Source organism: Bubalus bubalis, chromosome X, assembly GCF_019923935.1.
Source record: "Bubalus bubalis isolate 160015118507 breed Murrah chromosome X, NDDB_SH_1, whole genome shotgun sequence".
NCBI classification, from domain to species: Eukaryota; Metazoa; Chordata; class Mammalia; order Artiodactyla; family Bovidae; genus Bubalus; species Bubalus bubalis.
This window is the reverse complement of record NC_059181.1, coordinates 126,670,280-126,685,274: the sequence shown is the minus strand read 5'-3', so window position 1 is coordinate 126,685,274 and position 14,995 is coordinate 126,670,280. Positions and strand designations below refer to the sequence as shown.

General features: G+C 41.2%; 1 long non-coding RNA gene across 6 annotated transcripts in view; it reads right to left on the bottom strand.

The window, feature by feature from the left end:
- The window catches only part of LOC102396410, a 57,804-nt gene extending 52,351 nt beyond the window's left edge, over positions 1 to 5,453 (bottom strand). For 3 of the 6 annotated variants that reach the window (XR_006548515.2, XR_006548516.2, XR_006548518.2), the window contains exons 1-2: positions 4,958 to 5,444; positions 1,228 to 1,342 (exon numbers count right to left, since the gene is read on the bottom strand). This is a non-coding gene — a long non-coding RNA (uncharacterized LOC102396410). Of the gene's footprint in view, positions 1 to 1,227; positions 1,343 to 3,639; positions 3,701 to 4,957 lie in introns of all 6 variants that reach the window. The other 3 variants (XR_003106679.3, XR_006548519.2, XR_003106678.3) reach the window with 3 other exon arrangements.
- Positions 5,454 to 14,995: the final 9,542 nt, after the last annotated feature.

The following is a 14,995-nucleotide window of genomic DNA, read 5'->3' as shown; positions in this document are numbered from 1 at the left end:
AAAACAAGAACACTAATTTGAAAAGATATACGCACCCCAATTTTCACTGTAGCACTATTTATTAAAACAAAAGCAAAGATATGGAAGCAAGCTAAAGGGTCCATTGATACATGAATGGCTAAAGTAGATGTGGTATACACACACACACACACACACATACGATGGAGTATTACTCAGCCATAAAAGTTCTCCCATTTGCAGCAATGTGGATGAGCCTGGAGAATATTATGCTAAGTGAAATAAGTCAGACAGAGAAAGACAAATACTGTAAGCTCTCACTCATACATAGAATCTTAAAAAACAAACAAAATGAAAGCAGACTCACAGATACAGAAAACAAATGGGTAGCTACCAGAGGGGAGGAGGGTGGTGGGAGCAAAATAGATGAAGGGAATAAAGAGGTGCAAACCTCCAGTTATAAAATAAATAAGTCACATGAATGTAATATACAGTATAAGGAATATGGTTCATAATACATAATAACTGTATGGGAACAGATGGTTACCAGACTTAACCATGGCGATCATTTTGTAAGGCATGCAAATATCAAATCACTATATAGTACAACTGAAACTAACATAATATTTCATGTCAACTCTATTTCAATTTGAAAAAAAAAGAAATCCAATCTAAAGAGTAATCTAGAGTCATCTGAAACTGGGAATACTGACACATGCTAATAAAGCTTAGAAGAGAATGAAGTTTATAAATTAGAACATCAATTTATTAATTTAATTGTAAAATGGGCATTCTCTCCCCCACAGGCTCACCTACTAAGACAGTTTTCTTGTGAGCCTAGAACAGAGATCCATAAACTTGTTCTTTTTTAAAGGGCCCGATGGTAATTTTTTTTATTTTGTGGGTCATATACTTACATCTGTCACAACTACTCAACTCTAGCATGGCGAGGCAAAAGCAGTGATAGACAATATGTAAAGTGTTGCAGTAAGACTTTATTTACAAAAATAGCTGTCAGGGTCTATGGATCCCTGGCCTAGAATAAAAGGAGTAGGAGTTACATGATTCAAATGCTTGATCACATCTGGCTTCAGTATCCTGATGTGTCCATCACTGGAGGAGATAAACCTGTATCCACTATCAGATTAGGCATGGTGCTTAGCTGAACATAGTCAACCTTGGCCTTGCTAGGCCTTCTTTTTTAATGCTAGCCATCCTACAGAATCCCACCCCATTTTAAAGCCCAGGGTATAAGAAAGCTCTACTTACCAGCAGGGAAATGCCAGGAGCCTCTGTTTATATTCTACAGCCATTTCACGGAGAAAGACTGACCCTTTGTTAGCTTCTGGGGAGAAGAGCACCCTCCATTCTTACTTGTGTTTCCCTAGGAAAAAAATGACAGATTTGGCAATATTAATACTTAAAGGGGCACTAGCAGGTAAGCACCATGAAGACAGATTATGTTTTAAATTAGAAAGAATCTTTTATTTTTACAAAAGCAATGTATATTTGTTCATTGTGGAAAATTAGAAAATAAAAAGATCAGAAACAAGAACAGACTTGTGGACACAGTGGGGGAAGGAGAAGGTGGGATGAATTGAGAGAGTAACATTGAAACATATATATTACCATATGTAAAACAGATAGCCAGTGGGTATTTGCTGTATGTTGCAGGAAGCTCAAACCGGTGCTCAGTGGGTGGGATGGGGAGGGAGGTGGGCGGGAGGTTCAGGAGAGAGAGGACATATGTATACCTGTGGCTGATTCATATTGCTATATGGCAGAAACCAATACAATATTGTAAACAATTATCCTCCAATTAAAAACAAATAAATTTAAATTAAAAATAACAAACTTTCTATTTCTATCACCCAGAAATTGTCACTATTAACGGCTAAGTATATATCCTTTCAGATCTTTTTCTAAGTATATATAATATATATATATGTATTTTCTACCAAAATGACATAACACATGTACACAATGCTTTGTAACTCTATAACTGCTTTTTCTCAATTATCAACCTCTACCATTCCATGTTAAGAAGCTTCCACTGCAGTGAACCTAAGATCCCACATGCCATGCTGCTGCTGCTGCTAAGTCGCTTCAGTCGTGTCCGACTGTGTGCGACCCCATGGACAGCAGCCCACCAGGCTCCTCCGTCCCTGGGATTCTCCAGGCAAGAACACTGGAGTGGGTTGCCATTTCCTTCTCCAATGCATGAAAGTGAAAAGTGAAAGTGAAGTCACTCAGTTGTGTCCGACTCTTAGCGACCCCATGGACTGCAGCCTACCAGGCTCCTCCATCCATGGGATTCTCCAGGCAAGAGTATTGGAGTGGGGTGCCATGAGGCATAGTCAAAACACTTAAAAAAAAGTTTTCATCTTATCTAAGACCCATCCATACTTATATTTGCCTACTTTCCCCCAAAATTCCCTATAAAGCTAGTTTATTCAAATTAAAGATCCAATCTCAGATCACACATTGCAACCTAAATCTCCTTTCATTTAGAGCAGTATCCTTCTTCAGGACAAGAACATTTTTTCCTGCAGTATCCTCAATACCTCTAACAGTTCTTAGAACACAGTAGTATCTCAAATATTTGCAAAACTAAATCATTTATAAAAATTTAGGGGATGGGCGGGTTTTCACTCTAGAGCTTATCTCATCCACCCATCACCCTTTATCTCTATTTTATAGATAATAAAAATCAAGGCCAGAGAAGTAAAGTGACTTCCCAAGGTCACCCAACAAGTACATGGCAACTGCTTTCTATGTCTGTTTATTCTACTAAACCAGGAGTTGGCAAACTTTTTCTGTGAAGGTCAGATAGTAAATATTTTAGGCTATATGGGCCAAGAAGCAAAATCAAAAATACTATGTAGGTACTTATATAACAACAGAAAAAAACAAATTTCCATAATTTTTTATTGATGAAACCCAAAATATAATAATAATTGATTACATGGTTTTGTAATATGGTCTACTAATGAAAAAAATGGAATTGAAAAATTACACTTTTTTTCATTATGGTTGAGCTTGGGATTAACAGATACACACTACTATATATCAAATAGATAAACAACAAGGACTTATGTACAATGCAGGGAACTATATCCAATATCTTGTATGTATTCATTACCTACAATGGAAAAGAATCTGAAAACATATGTATATAACTGAATCACTTTGTTGTACACCTGAAACTAACACAATATTGTAAACCAACTATATTTCAATTAAAAAAAAATTAATACTTTCCTCCATCCTCTCCCCAGCCTATGTTAGGTTTCTTCTGCTCCCCACAGCTCGTGGGGAGCTGTGCTCAACTCCTTCAGAGCATTTAACACACTGTAACTGTAATTATCTGTTTCTCTACCTGTCTCCCTGAAGGAACTATACATTAGCTCCTTGCAAAGAGTGACCATGTGTTATTCATTTCAGCTCCTTCATTAAAATAGTAAAACAGGTATTCATTAAAGTGAAGTAAAACTAGCTAAACCAACTACCACTCAGTCTAGTCAAATTAACATCACAATGAGATACTGACAATAAGGCAAAACAAGTGTTGGTGAGGATGTGGAGAAATTGGAACCTTCATACATTTACCAATGGGAATATTACATGGCAGCCACTTTAGAAAAGTCTGGAAATTCCTAAAGAAGTTAAACATGCAGTTACCTTATGATCCAGAAATACCACTCCTAGACCAGGGAACAAGTGAACATGGTCCTTGCCCTCTCTAGAGGAGAGACAGAAAATGAACCCAAGCTTACTCCGCAGTGTGTTAAGTGTTATAACAAGGGTCTGCTAAGGGTGATATGGCAGCACCGGAGCAGAGCAGTGAAATCAAGAGAACTGAACACATATGTTACCATATGTGTTCACAATAGGATTATTCATGATAACCAAAAAGTGGAAATAAATGTCCTTCAGCCAATAGATGGGTAACAAATGTGCTATATCCATACCATGGAATACTATTTAGCAATAAAAAGCAATGATGTACTGATATATGTTACAACATGGATGAACCTGAAAAACATTGTTAAGTGAAAGAAGTCATTCACAAAAGACTACATATTGTATGATTCCATTCACATGAACTGTTCAGAAAAAGCAACTACAGAGACAGAAGGCAGTTTACATGGCTGCTCAGGACTAGAGGTGGGAGGAGAGATAAACTACAAATAGTCTTTTGTGAATTTAGGGGGTGGAGTGGGGTGATAAAAATGCTCTAAATCTGGACTGTGGTGACAATTACTAAAGTTTACTAAAAACAAGTGTACACTCAAAATGAGTGAATTTAATGGTATCCAAAATATAAGGCTCTTATACCATTAATCTATTACATTATTTCGTTTTTATCTAAATTAACTTTTGTCCTCCATGGCAAGACCTGGTAAGAACTGTGGTGAATGAAATTTCGGATGCATTTTTGTCGACTGGGGCTTTGGGTTGTGCTGACAGAAACAGCAAAGTCAGCATCTCTGAATACTGCACGATGAGGTGTAGAATCCATTTCCGATTGGGTGATCCCAGTGTGTACTCTGGACAATCCGTGGCCTGCCAGTTTAAGTGTGAGTGTGCCTAGGCCCCTACTCCAAGCAATAAACTGTAGTCAGGTAACAAGTTCATTTCTTGCAGCTCTCAAGCCCTGTTCATAAACGGTGAATTGTTCTATTCTAGCATATCTGTGAAAATGTTAATGATTTTTCTTTGTTTGGGGGTTTTCTAGCAATTTGGTTAATGCTTACAGGGCTAGGAACTCCTGCCAGAACAGCTGAAAGATACAAACTCCACTCCCCCAGGCCCGCCTCCTGGGATACTCCAGAGGCGAGCACACCCCTCCAAGGGCAAGAGGATGGAAGGGCACCTCTCCGATCTAAGGGAAAGGTTGGGACCAAGTCCCTCCTTTGCGTTACAGGATGGCAAAAACTGCCACAAAGTCAGGGTGAGGTGTCTCCTCCCAGGGCCTGCTGGTACCCGGGAAACTCACGCTGCCGCTCCTCAGGGTTGCCAGGAGGTTACAGCGCCCCAACTTCAGTCGTTTTCACCGCTGCAGTTCCACTGCGTGGCCCATGCACAGCGAAAGGAGAAGGTGATGGAAGAAAAAAAGCAGCTTGAGTAGGCTCGCAGCCCTCCCGGGCTCCTAGCCACGGTCCCCTACGCCCCAACGCGCGGCTCCCGGACCACTTGGCCGCCGCCCCTCCTAGCACGTGCGATTGGGTCCTAGCGCCCCCTGGTAGCCGGAAACCAGAAAAACCGGCGCGGCGGGCATCAGATGGTCGGAGCATGCGCGGGAGGGGGTGGGGTGGCTTCCGGTCTGCCGAGCAGCCAAATCCGAGGCGGGGACCTCTGCAATGAGAGGGGTCACCGACCCCAGGGTGAAGCCGCGATGTCGAAGGAAGTGGATGGTGCTGCTGTTGCTTAGTTGCTCAGTCGTGTCCAACTCTTTGCAACCCCATGGACTGTAGCCTGCCAGGCTCCTCTGTTTATGAGGATGCTCCCCATGGCAAGAATACTGGAGTGGGTTGCCATACCCTCCTCCAGGGGATCTTCCCAACCCAGGGATCAAACCCAGATCTGCTGCATTGCAGGCGGATTCTTTACCATCTGGGCCACCAGGAATCCCAAGGGGGGCGGTGACCCAGATCCAAAGTGGAGCAGATGGAGGCTGCCTCCATCACTTCCTCAGTAATTCCCAAAGGTAAAAGGACCCCAAAGAATGGCCAAATAATCTTGAACCTGGATCCCTTCGGGGGGGGGGGGGAGAATAGAATCAGGCAGCTTTGTTGAAGTTGTGTTTTCTTGACGTTCTGAAAAAATGAATTAGTGCCAACTTCACAAGGTGTTTGTGAGAATTAAATAAATAAACCTAAATGGCTTAGCAAACTGTTAAAGCTAGCTATTTAATTAGTATCTCAGGGCTTAGCAAACACCTAATAAGAAGAGTAGGTGTCATTCCCCGGGGTTCAGGGGAACAGAAGGATCATGACACTACAAAATAAACGCATACCTAAGGTCAATTATTTGTAAAATGTTTTGTGTATGAGAATTAAAACAGTCCATCCCCACACTCAGCCTGGACACTAAGAAACTAAATGAAAGTGAAGTTGCTCAGTGGTGTCCGACTCTTTGCGACCCCATGGACTGTAGCCTATCAGGCTCCTCTGTCTATGAGATTTTCCAGGCAAGAGTGCTGGAGTGGATTGCCATTTCCTTCTCCACGGGATCTTCCCGACCCAGGAATCGAACCCAGGTCTCCCACATTGCAGGCAGATGCTTTACCGTCTGAGCCACCAGGGAATTAGCTACATAAATGTGACTTTGTTAGTCCACTGTCTTCACTGACATTACCTTTCCAGGAAGTTCCTCCCATCAGGAAGCTTCCACAAGCCTCCTAGCCCTATACACCAGAGGGCAGAGAGAATGAAAACCACAGTCACAGAAAACTAACCAAACTGATCACATGGATCACAGCCTTGTCTAACGCAATGAAACTATGAGCCATGCCGTGTAGGGTTAACCAAGATGGATGGGTCACAGGTGGAGAGTTCTGACAAAATGTGGTCCACTGGAGAAGGGAATGGCAAACCACTTCAGTACTCTTGCCTTGAGAACCCCATGAACAGTATGAAAAGGCAAAAAGATATGACACTGAAAGATGAACTCCCCAGGTCAGTAGGTACCGAATATGCTATTGGAGAAGAGTGGAGAAATAGCTCCAAAAAGAATGAACAGGCTGAACCAAAGGGAAAACAATGCCCAGCTGTGGTTGTGACTGGTGATAGAAATAAACTTCAATGCTGTAAAGAACAATATTGCGTAGGAACCTGGAATGTTGGGTCCATGAATCAAAGAAAATTGGAAGTGGTCAAACAGAAGATGGCAAGAGTGACCTTGACATTTTAGGAATTAGTGAACTAAAATGGACTGGAATGGGCGAATTTGATTCAGATGACCATTATATCTACTACTGTCGGCAAGAATCCCTTAGAAGAAATGGAGTAGCCCTCATAGTCAACAAAAGAGTCCAAAATGCAGTACTAGGGTATAATCTCAAAAATGACAGAATGATCTCTGTTCGTTTCCAAGGCAAACCATTCAATATCACAATAATCCAAGTCTATGCCCCAACACCTAATGCCCAAAAAGCTGAATTGAATGGTTCTGCAATGACCTACAAGATCTTCTAGAACACCAAAAAAAAAAAAAAAAAAAAAAGATGTCCTTTTCATCATAGGGGACTGGAATGCAAAAGCAGGAATTCAAGAAATACCTAGAGTTCCCCATCCTGATATATGGCAAAACCAATACAATATTGTAAAGTTAAAAATAAAATAAATTAAATTAAAAAAAAGAAAAGGAATACCTAGAGTAAGAAGCAAGTTTGGCCTTGGAATACAAATGAAGCAGGACAAAGGCTAACAGTTTTGCAAAAAGAACACACTGGTCATAGCAAATATTCTCTTCCAACAACACAAGAAGCGACTCTACACATGGACATCACCAGACAGTCAATACCAAAATCAGATTGATTATATTCTTTGCAGCTGAAAATATAATCAGCAAAAACAAGATGGGGAGCTGACTGTGGCTCAGATCATGAACTCCTTATTGCAAAATTCAGACTTAAATTGAAGAAAGTAGGGAAAAACACTAGAACATTCAGGTATACCTAAATCAAATCCCTTATGATTATACAGTGGAAGTGACAAATAGATTCAAGGAATTAGATGATAATGTACCTAAAGAACTATGAGCAGAGGTTCGTAACATTGTACTGGAGCCTGTGAGCAAAATGATCCCCAAGAAAAAGAAATGCAAAAAGCAAAATGGTTGTCTGAGGAGGCCTTACAAATAGCTGAGAAAAGAAGAGAAACCAAAGACAAAGGAGAAAAGGAAAGATATATCCATCTGAATTCAGAGTTCCAAAGAATAGCAAAAAGAGATAAGAAAGCCTTCCTCAGTGATCAATGCAAAGAAATAGAGGAAAACAATAGAAGGGGAAAGACTAGAGATCTCTTCAAGAAAATTAGAGATACCAAGGGAACATTTCATGCAAAGATGGGCACAATAAAAGACAGAAACGGTATGGACTTAACAGAAGCAGAAGATACTAAGAAGAGGTGGCAGGAATACACAGAACTATACAAAAAAAGATTTTAATGACCCAGATAACCACGATGGTGTGATCACTCACCTAGAACCCACCATCCCTGAGTGCGAAGTCAAGTGTGCCTTAGGAAGCATCACTATGAACAAAGCTAGTGGAGGGGATGGAATTCCAGCTGAGCTATTTCAAATCCTGAAAGATGATGCTGTGAAAGTGCTGCACTCAATATGCCAGCAAATTTGGAAAACTCAGCAGTGGCCACAGGACTGGAAAAGGTCCATTTTCATTCCAATCCCCCCAAAAGACAATGCCCAAGAATGCTCAAACTACCACACACTTGCACTCATCTCACATGCTAGCAAAGTAACGCTCAAAATTTTCCAATCTAGGCTTCAACAGTACATGAACTGAGAAATTCCAGATGTTCAAGCTGGATTTCGAAAAGGCAGAGGAACCAGAGATCAAATTGCCAACATCCGTTGGATCATCAAAAAAGCTAGAGAAGTCCAGAAAGACATCTACTTCTGTTTCATTGACTGTGCCAAAATCTTTGACTGTGTGATTCACAACAAACTGTGGAAAATTCTTCAAGAAATGGGAATACCAGACCACTTCACCTGCCTCCTGAGAAATCTGTATGCACGTCAATAAGCAACAGTTAGAACTGAACGTGGAACAATGGACTGGTTCCAAATTGGGACAAGAAGACCTTAACGCTGTATACTGTCACCCTGTTATTTAACTTATATGCAGAGTAGATCATGAGACATGCCAGGCTGGATGAAGCACAAGCTGGAATCACGATTGCTGGGAGAATTATCAATAACCTCAGATATGCAGATGACATTACCCTTATGGCAGACAGTGAAGAGGAACTAAAGAGCCTCTTGATAAAAGTGAAAGAGGAGAATGGAAAAGCTGGCTTAAAACTCCACATTCAAAAACAGAGATCATGGCATCGGGTCCCATCACTTCATGGCAAATAGAAACAATGGAAACAGTGACAGACTTTATTTTTGGCCGGCTCCAAAATCACTGCAGATGGTGACTGCAGCCATGAAATTAAAAGATGCTTGCTCCTTGGAAGGAAAGCTATGAACAACCGAGACAGCATATTAAAAAGCAGAGACAGTAGTTTGCTGACAAAGGTCCATCTAGTCAAAGCTATGGTTTTTCCAGTAGTCATGGATGGGTGTGAGAGTTGGACTATAAAGAAAGCTGAGCGCCGAAGAATTGATGCTTTTGAACTGTGGTGTTGAAGAAGATTCTTGAGAGTCCCTTGGCCTGCAAGGAGAGCAAACCAGTCAATCCTAAAGGAAATCTGTCCTGAATATTCATTGGAAGGACTGATGCTGAAGCTGAAGCTCCAGTACTTTGGCCACGTGATGCAAAGAACTGACTGATTGAAAAAGACCCTGATGCTGGGAAAGATTGATGGGAGGAGGAGAAGGGGGCGACAGAGGATGAGATGGTTGAATGGCATCACCGACCTGATGGACATGAGTTTGAGCAAGCTTCTGGAGTTGGCGATGGACAAGGAAGCCTGGTGTGCTGCAATCTATGGGGTCGCAAAGAGTTGGACATGACTGAGAGACTGAACTGACTGACTGACTTTTCCAGGACTCCTCTGTCCAGGCAAATGGTTTCTTCACTACAGCATCCTCCCCAAAGATCCATAAACTTTTCTGCAGAACGCATCAACAGTTTACACTCTGAAATTCTTTAAGTCTCCCTCCTCAAAATCCTCCCCTTGCAGCTTCCACCAATCCCAGACTTTTGGTTTCATGATCTATGCTGTGTGTGCTAAGTTACTTCAGTCATGCCTGACTCTTTGCGACCCTATGGACTTTAGCCTGCCATGCTCCTCTGCCCATAGAATTCTTCAGGCAAGAATACTGGAGTGGGTTGCCTTGCCCTCCTGCAGGGGATCTTCCCAACCCAGGGATCAAACTCACTTCTCTTATGTCTCTTGCATTGGCAGGCAGGTTCTTTACCACTAGCTCTACCTGGGAAGTCCATCAAGGTCCCTGCTGCTGCTGTAAGTCACTTCAGTCGTGTCCGACTCTGTGCGACCCCATAGACGGCAGCCCACCAGGCTCCCCCATCCCTGGGATTCTCCAGGCAAGAACACTGGAGTGGGTTGCCATTTCCTTCTCCAATGCATGAAAGTGAAAAGTGAAAGGGAAGTCATTCAGTCGTGTCTGACTCTTCGCGACCCCATGGATTTCAGCCTACCAGGCTCCTCCGTCCACGGGATTTTCCAGGAAGAGTACTGGAGTGGGGTGCCATCGCCTTCTCTGATCAAGGTCCCTACTCCAATCCTAATCAAGTCCCAGATTAAAAGACACTCAACCATAAACCGTGCTTTCATTTCTCAATCCACTGGAACTTCCTTCCTCCCTAAAACACTTGCAAAGCTTTGTGAGGTGGGGGTTCTCGCTTACAGAGGTAAGCGATAAATTCAACTTTGACATATCAACAGGTGTGTTGGAGATATTTGGAGAGTTGGCACTTGATGGTTTTGAAGTCCCCACTGACATCCAATGCAGCTGAGACCTCAGCACAACAGCTCAAGAACTTCAACTTGGAAACAGTGTGCTCCTCTGTCCTCTTGGACTGCCTGCTTGGGGCTCTCTGACCATAATGGTAAGGTAGGTAGGTTTCACATTGGTTAGCGCTCTGATCCCTTTGATCTCCCAGTTGCTGAGGATACTAGTCCTATGGCCTACACTTGACACCCTGTGAGAAGATATTTCTGACCCCCTGGATTATAGGGCCCTTCTCTGTGTTCTGTCCCCTGGCTCCCCCTGCCATGGTTCTCATCACTCTTGTTTTATTCTAATTAGCTACTTTACTCAGGGCAGAGGATCCCTGCATTCTAATTGTAAGGTCAGTCTGTGATGTGGCTGGGGCCTGGGTGAATTTATAATCATGTCTTCCTCTCTACAGCTACCAAGCTCACTCACTATCTTCTAGCTTAACTTGAGTTCTGCCCTTTCACTCGTATCCTCTAAAAATAAAAAGTTCTTCTTATCATTTTCCTTTCCTAACCCTTTCAGATTTTGCATTAATGTCCCTCATTATTTTCAGAAATGTTCCCACCAATTCTTTTGCTTTGTCTGTGAAAATAATCTTACTTACTACAGTTAATGATCATTATTTGTCAGCCAGTAACAGTTTACTTCTTGTAGGTTTTCTTGGTATGTTTTTATATTTGCTCAGATGTTACCACCCCCTTACTTCTCTTTTACCAATCTTTATTTTGTGCTTTTGAAGTTATTTTACTTATTAATAGAAAAAGAACAAATTTTACTCAATAAATTGTACATATATCTACAGTCACACTCTCAAAGTTAGAAAAAAGATTTAAAAGAAATATGCCAAATGTTCAGTACTTACCCAAGGCTTATTTATTCTTTCTGTATACTTTGATGCCTTTTAAAATATTAACCATATAAAAATTTTATATAATATTATGGTATTCTAAATATCCTACTTTTATAACAACTCTAAAATCATTTCATGAATAAAATAGTTTTACCAAACATTCTGGCAGACAAAGAAGGAAAAAGTTTATGTGTCAATTTCTTGAGTTTCAGAGATCAGTGATACTAAAGAGATTCTATTTTCAATTATGTTTCCCTGAGCTAAATTAATCTTGGTCCATTCAGGATATTTAAAATCAACTTCCATCATGTTCCCTCTAGTAAAATTTAAGTTCTTTCACTTACAGATTTTAAACAGCTTTAACCTGTACTTGATGAACAGGAAATTGATCAGATGTTCATATCTGTCTGTTACCCCTGCCCCAATAACTGATCTTCTACTGTGATACAGGTTTTCTCATTAATGTCGACACTTTTACTTCAAATATATAATGGAAAGTTCACAGGCTTTGGTACCCAGCTTACTCTGTGTTTACGGGCATATAACACCTTAATCCTCTTGCTCTCTCTTACTGAGACCCATTTAACTCCTCTAAAATGGGGTTAATAATTCTTACTATATTACTGACATGTTCAACACATAGCAAGTGAAAATAATATTCATTATTACTCTTTTTTTACATCTTAGGTTATTTATTACGCACATAAGTCTTACATATTTTTATTGAAGTATAGTTGATTTACAATACTGTGTTAATTTCAAGTGTACAGCAAAATGACTCAGTTTCTTTTCCATTATACGTTATTGCAAGTCATCGAATATAGTTCCTTGTGTTACACAGTAAATCCTTGTTGCTTATCTGTTTTATGTATAGTAGTTTGTATCTGTTATCCCATACTCCTAATTTATTCCTCTCCCCTTTCCCCTTTGGTAACTATCAGTTCATTTCCTATGTCTATGAATCTGTTTCTGTTTTGTAAATAAGCTCATTGTACAATTTCTCAAATTCCACAAAGGAGTGATGATATCATGTGATATCATAGTATTTGTCTTTGTCTGACTTACTTCACTTAGTACGATAATCTCTAGGTCCATCCATGTTGCTGCAAATGGCATTATTTCACTTTTAATGGCTGAGTAATATTCCATTGTATGTATAATACCACATCTTCTTAAACCTGTCATCTTTTGATGGGCTCTTGGGTTGTTCCCATGTCTTGACTATTATAAACAGTGCTGCTATGAACACTGGGGTGCATGTATCTTTTTAAATAAGAGTTTTCCTCTTTTCTGGATATAGGCCCAGGAGTGGGATTGCTGGGTCACATGGTAAGCTCTGTTTTTAATTTTTTAATGAACCTCCATACTGCTCTCCATAGTGACTGCACCACATAATTATTCTTTTTACTTATCCTTTAGTAAAAGGGAAATAGCAAAGAGTACCCAAAACATCCAGGGCAGTTGTCTTTTAATACTTACAAGTGCACATGAAATTGGGAGTTTGAAACACCTAAACCTAAGATCTGTTGATGTGATATGGATGAAGATACAAAGAAACCCATCTCTCTCTTTCTGCCTTGCTAGGAGTGAATGGTCCAACTAACAAGTTACAGAGAATGAGTGGGAGAGAAGAAGCAAGCAGTTGATTTAGAATGTCTCCCAGGTTCCTGATCTCATCAACTCGATGGATGGCGGCTCAGCAGTATACACTGTTGTTTCCTTGACTGACTCCCCTCCAATAACGTTTCTTCTGGGAGCGTAGCAATAATAAAGGCTGCCATTCTCTGTGTACCTACTGTGTGCCAAGCACTTGGTTCGTTCCATTCACTAACATTTATTGAGATCCAGCTTATGTTCCAGGTAGTGTTATAGGAGCTGGGGATACCACAGTGAACTAAGCAGACTAAAATGTTTACAGTCTAGTGGGGGATAGACAGGAATAAACAAATAATATAATAAATCAGTAGTTTATGTGTTGTGCTAGAAGAGAGGCATGTGATGGGCAAGCAGAGGAGGGAAAACAGAATGAGAATGCTGGTCCAGGCATGCAGTTTTATTTATTTATTATTGATTCATAATGTGTTAATTTCTGCTGTACAGCCAAGTGATTCAGTTATATATTTCTTTTTTATGTATTCATTTCCATTATGCTTTATCATAGGATACTGAATATAGTTCCCTGTGGTATAAGGAGGACCTTGTTTGTTCATTCCACACATGATAGAATGTGCAATCTGCTTCCATCTGCTAACCTCAACCTCCTTCTCCATCCTTCCCCCACCTCCCTCCCCCTTGGCAACCACCAGTCTGTTCTCTGTGTCCATGAATCTCTTTCTGTTTCATAGATAGGTTCATTTGTGTTATATTTTGTGTGTGTGGGTGCTTAGTCACTCAGTCATGTCCGATTCTTTGTGACCCCATGACTGTAGCCCGCCAGGCTCCTCTGTCCATGGGATTCTCCAGGCAAGAATACTGGAGTGGGTTACCATGTCCTCCTCCAGGGGATCTTCTGGACTCGGGGATCCAACCTGCATCTCCTACATCTTCTGCATTGGCAGACAGGTTCTTTACCACTAGCGCCACCTGGGAAGCCCATCAAGATCCCTGTGCTGTGCTGTGCTTAGTTGCTCAGTCATGTCCAACTCTTTGTTACCCCATGGACTGTTACCCCACCAGGCTCCTCTGTCCATGGGGTTCTCCAGGTGAGAATACTAGAAGCCCATATTATATTTTAGATTCCACATATAAGTAATATCATATGGCAGCAGTCCCCAACCTTTTTGACACTGGGGACTGATTTCATGGAACAGAATTTTCCCACAGACTAGGGTGCAAGGATGGTTTCAGGGTGATTCAAGTGCATTACATTTCTTGTGCGCTTCATTTCTAATCTAATGCTGCCACTGATCTGGCAAGAGGTACCAGTCCACAGCCCAGAGGTTGGGGACCCCTGTCATATGGTGTTTGTCTTTCTACTTCTGACTTACTACTTCATTTAGTATGATAATCTCTAGCTGCATCCATGTTGCTTCAAATGGCAATATTTCATTCTTTTTATGACTAATATCCCACTGTGTATGTATATATTAATATGTATATATATACACGTGTATATGTATATTGTGTATATATATATATGTATTTGTTGTGGCTGTTGTGGTTGTTTAGTCATTCAGCCATGTCCAACTCTTTTGCAACCCCATGGACTGTAGCCCTCCAGGCTCCTCTGTCCATGAGATTTTCCAGGCAAGAATACTGGAGTGGCTTCCCATTTCCTCCTCCAGGGGATATTCCCAACCCAGGGATCTAATCAATCCACATCTCTTGCATTGGCAGGCAGATTCTTTACCACTGATCCACCAGGGAAGCCCACTAAACACTCGGGCATTTCTGATTTCACTCCTGTGCCTGCCAGGGGCCAGGCTCGGCACAGCTCCTGGAGCCCAACTGTCACAGTGTCAGATTATCACTGAGTAAGCACTGTCTGCTTAGCAAAGACAGCATTTACTTTCCCCCATCCTTTCTTCTGTA